Source organism: Fragaria vesca, linkage group LG3 (assembly GCF_000184155.1).
Source record: "Fragaria vesca subsp. vesca linkage group LG3, FraVesHawaii_1.0, whole genome shotgun sequence".
NCBI classification, from domain to species: domain Eukaryota; kingdom Viridiplantae; phylum Streptophyta; class Magnoliopsida; order Rosales; family Rosaceae; genus Fragaria; species Fragaria vesca.
The window spans coordinates 9,938,948-9,944,077 of record NC_020493.1 but is presented as its reverse complement, the minus strand read 5'-3'; the positions used below and the strand labels follow the sequence as shown (position 1 = coordinate 9,944,077).

Here is a 5,130-nt window from a genome sequence, read left to right as displayed (position 1 = left end):
CAATGGTACCGTCCCCTACATAAATTAATCAGATCGGTATTCAGAACTAAAATTTACGTCGATATTCCAAGTTATTAGGCGAGAACAAAAAATTAAGAAAAATAAAGTTTATAATATATGGGAGTAGTGGTTCTAATGAGGACTAGTTAAAGACTTTTTCGTTTCACCCCGTTTTCGATTACATATTCACATCTCAACCGTGTAGTTTGTAGATATATATATGAATAGATCAATTTTACAAATTTTCATCTAATTTGAAATTCGTTAAGGTATTCATAAATGTGATTTTTTTATTGCAAATTTGAACGGCTCATGTTTGACAAATTTGGATCGTCTATTAATTTGAATTAGTTTGATTCTTTAACGATCATCAATTTTGTTAAAAATTTGTAGAAATGATCTAATTATATATAGATCTAAAAACTAAACGATTGAGATAGAAAATGTAATTTAAAAATGGGTGTAATAAATCATTAAAGGAAAAATCCTCAACTAAATGATCAAATGGTCCAGATTAGAACCCCTTCCTATAATATATAAATTATTTTGTTTCAGTTTTGCCTTATGAGCTCGAATCTTGATTCTTGACACTTAATTTGAAACGTCAAGCTGATTAATTTCTCAAACAGTGATAGATGTGACGACGTCTAACCCTCACGTAAAAGATCGTTTCCGGTTGGCTACTATTTAAAATCAAGACAAAAAAAATTCAATAATGGATCAAGTTGGTTAAATAATAGTATAATACTGATAATTGCACAACAAAAATATTGAAAATGAAAATTAGCTACCTCTGGACACGTGCCGGTGGAACCGGATTTAGAGGTCTCGGCGTCATCTGCAAGAAGGCGGCGGGCAGTCCTGGCTGGAAAAAGCAGCAGATGCCGAGAATAATGGTTACTAGTGAAGAAGCTGCTGGTCTGGAAATGGGCAGTCGTTGACGTTGACTCCGACTCTTCTTCCTTACAAGGCAGCCAATGACTGGCATGTTTCTTTGATATGCAGAACTTTTCTATAGGTCCTTGGAACACCGTCAGCAGGAGTGATATAAACCCCAAAAGCATCAACTCTGCATATCACAATCAATCATCGTAACTGTCTAACTGATTAACTAAACTCTTAATTCAGACCGATCAAAAAAGAAAAAAAGAGAGAAAAGAAATAAAAGATTGAGAGGAGCACCTTCTTTGATCTTCTGCAAGGCCTCGAAGAGAGGTATCTGCTTCTTTCTCTTGAGATACTATACGACGTGAAGGAAAACATAGTTAAACGTACATATATAGCTAGAGATCGATCATAGAGACTAATTTGAGAGCGGTACGGTGGAGCTACGAGATGGAGGTAGACATGCCTTGCCAGTGCAGTGAAGTAATTTCTCGACAACTAAAGATATGAAGACTAAAACAGAACACACAAAAGCCACCACCCATGTCGGTGTGTACTCCAACGTTGTCCCTCCAGCTGCCATGATCAATCGATCTATGTCGCCGGCGAGGATGTACGTGGTGCGATCGTGGCGGCTGGTACTGTTGGTCTAGCAAGCAACAGAGACTGGTACTCTGGTCGCTACCAGGCCTCCACCCTGCATGCTCTTTCTATGTGTGAATGTCCATCTCTCCGTTTATCGATATATTTATAGTTAGTTTATTTACATATATGAGGACGGAAAGGCTGAAAAAGACGTGGAGCCAATCCCAAACTACCTCATGGCCACTAAAATGTATTGTAAATGCTGGATGTAATGTAATGCAGGGTTATATATGCAGCAAGACTACTATGGCTTAATTCTTCATCGCTTTTCAATTATATTTCCACGAGCCTAACATAAGTCCACATAAAGAAATCGTTATTGACATTGAATGAAATTTAATAAGTTTGTCGATAAAAATGATGTAAACTTAGTTCTCTATTGTTAAACTCGGACCCTCTTAAGAAAAAATCATGATTCTGCATAATTCTTCCTGAAGTTTGAGTTTCATTTTCGTCAGTATCACTTAGCCTTAATCTAAAGCTATTCTTCTTCTTCTTTCTTTATCACCGTGAGTTTTAACATTGTATCAGAGCGACAAAAACCTTCTTGGAATATTAGGAGACTTGGAAGAGCTCAGAATCTCATATCTATCAAGGACCATGCTTGCAAGTTACTTCAACTCGGCTGCATATATGCCTGTTCAAGAAATACAAGTCAGTAGGACTTGGATGTACATAGAAACTGGACTTATTCATGAGCATTTTTCCACCGAACAAACAAGATATCATCGACAACAATGTTTATATTTGCTTTACCTATCAAAATGTGAAAAAATGCGTCTAAAGTCGACTTTCTTATCAAATGACAAAGGAAAAATAAACGCGTAGAAGCAAATTATATTATAATTGTTTTTTTTTTGTAAGGTAGGCCATAACTATTAATGAAACCAAAGTATACAAAAGAGGGGACATACTGCCTAAACCCTAAATTATAACAAAACATGTATTCTACGACGCACCAATTAGCAAATAATGCATCTTTTGTTACTTCATTTGCTTTACAATTTAGATCAATGTATTTTGATTTTTGCAATTTTGGTTCATAAAATCAACAATGTTTGCAGTCATTTTTGGTTATATTAATTGGCATTAATGTGTTGACATTCTTCTCATGTACAAAATTAGTTAATTTCGCTATTCTCTTCAACTCAATCAAACTTTCTTTGTAACATTAGTTTTCCCAAAACAAATAAAGTTTGAATATGTGTAGCACGAAAAGACTTAATTTCTGAACTGATTGTAAATGTGGGGGTATAGTTGACATGAATATCATAAAAATTGCTCAGCCACACCATGAAGATGATTATACGAGACCTTCTTGGAATATTAGGAGACTTGGAAGAGCTCAGAATATATCAGAACTAAGTCCATGCATGCAAGTCACTCGAACTTAATTGGCTGCATATATACCTAGCCTGTAACAAGAAATACGAGTCGATCAGTAGGACATGCCATGGATGTACATAGCAGTTGGACTTGTTCATGGGCATTTTCCACTAAACAAAAACAAGATATCAACAACAATGTTTATATTTAATTACTTTACTAATTTACTTATCTACTTGTGGAATGATGCGGGGAAATTCGACTTTCTTACCAAGTGATTACAAGAAAAGAATAATAATTGCACGTAGCTAGAATCATATTACTATAATTTAGATCCATGTATTTTGAAGTTTTCAATTTTGGTTCATAAATTAATAATATTTACATTCTATATCATGTTTTATGTTATATTGACATTAGTCTGTGGACATACTTCGGTCTTATGTTTAAGGTTAATTTTGTTATTCTATCTGTCCAACTCAAACTAAATAATCAAAACTTGAATATGTGAACCACAAATTGTTATTTGTCTCTATTAGCTGAAGATAATGGAAATAATGGAAATGAAACAAATGTAGAATTAATGTTATAAATACATGCATGCATGCTGAAGAAAATTGTCCCTCTCAAGAAATAGAAATTATAATGGTGTTAGGCCTTGTAGTTTCCTGAATCATTCTAAAGATATCATAGCCTGTCATTCATAATGACACAAGAATTGGTTCTAACATTGAGGCGTCCTCCAATGATAACCATAATTCATAAATATTCACATGAGACGGATTTGAGTATCAATGATCAACGGATCAAATTGTGCCAAACTCGCTCACTCCTTTGGCCGAGTATTCATTGAACCTATAGGGCCTCCCTCTTTTCCTTAGGGAGCCACAGCCTGTGACACCATTATGCCACATTATGGCGTCACTATGCTACCAACCATGGCGGCGGCGTCGACACCAATTTCATTAGGTGGCGCCATGTCTTCTTGATAAGATATCAATCCTTACAGACATGTTTGCAGCATTTATATTATGATCTCGTCACTTTAATATTGCAAAACGCATCAGGCATCGAATCTGCTACATTATGAAGATCAATTATTCTACGCACTTCAATATTGTGCGGTTTTGGGGATCATGATGAGACAAAGTGGGGATAAATCACGACAATTTCCTGTCGTTATGTCGTTATCTTTGAACATTCTTGTTCTTATCTCCCCCTAACGACGGGAAGATTGTCTCATCAAAGTGACATTCCGCAAATATAGCGGTAAAGAGATCGCCTGTCAAGGTTTCAATAAAGCGGACTATAGTTGGAGACTGATATCCAACATAAATACTTATTCATGTCTAAGAACCCATCATAGTGTGTCGTGGCTGCACAATTTTGGCACATAAATGCGTAAGTCACTAGCTTTAACGCATAAATAGGTTAAGTGGTGATGGTTCGTAGATGAATTAATATAGCTGCATGCAATCGCATAACCCAAGTGGAAAAATTGGTACGCATTACCAAAATTTGGGCTACTATCGTAGTCATTTACTTGTAACTTTCCGCGAGACCATTTGGGCATGTACATGGGAACATGATATCAAACATCATTCCATCATAATGTACAATAGTCATCGAAAATTATCGATATGAACTCTCTAGCATTATCAAGTCGAATTGACTGAATGGGATGATATGGGTAGTGAGCCCAATATATAATTTGTGCTAGAAGTTATATTATAAGCAGCATATATAACTAGTAGACGATAGTGCGACACGTGACCAGCGTGTATGCACGTCAACCAACACCATAAAATATCAAATATGTCCACAAGTTGGTTGAATATGTCTACAAAATCCCTTTGGATTCAATGTAATTTAGAACATTATATATGAGAATACATGTGTCCTTTGCATAGGATGGTCTCAATCCTAATTTTTCAAAGAAATAGGCTTAACAAAATGAGTGATTAATTGGCTTTCAGAAGTAACCATACCAATGAAGATTTTGGTTTAGCCATAAAGTCATAATTGACTTGAGAAGCATAATAGGAACGATTGCACCAATATATGCATCAAAAATGTCCCAGAGCTGCCTAGGGGGAGCGGCGGCATTTTTATACAAGTAGCAATATGCCTCTTCAACCATATTCTTTTGATTCTTGCTTCTTTTCACTCAAAATAATGGATGTCCATGTGATATTTTTATTTTCAATATACGGATCATCATACCATGACCATGACGTCTTAATTTGTCATGTCAAAGCCTATATATGTCATAAT

At 35.5% G+C, this 5,130-nt stretch overlaps 1 pseudogene across 1 annotated transcript in view; it reads right to left on the bottom strand.

The window, feature by feature from the left end:
- The window catches only part of LOC101292394, a 1,325,780-nt pseudogene that overhangs the window by 949,190 nt on the left and 371,460 nt on the right, over positions 1-5,130 (bottom strand). The window contains exons 59-60 of the transcript XR_184374.1: positions 1,183-1,240; positions 792-1,069 (exon numbers count right to left, since the gene is read on the bottom strand). The product of XR_184374.1 is annotated as an uncharacterized LOC101292394 (transcript). The remainder of the gene's footprint in view (positions 1-791; positions 1,070-1,182; positions 1,241-5,130) is intronic.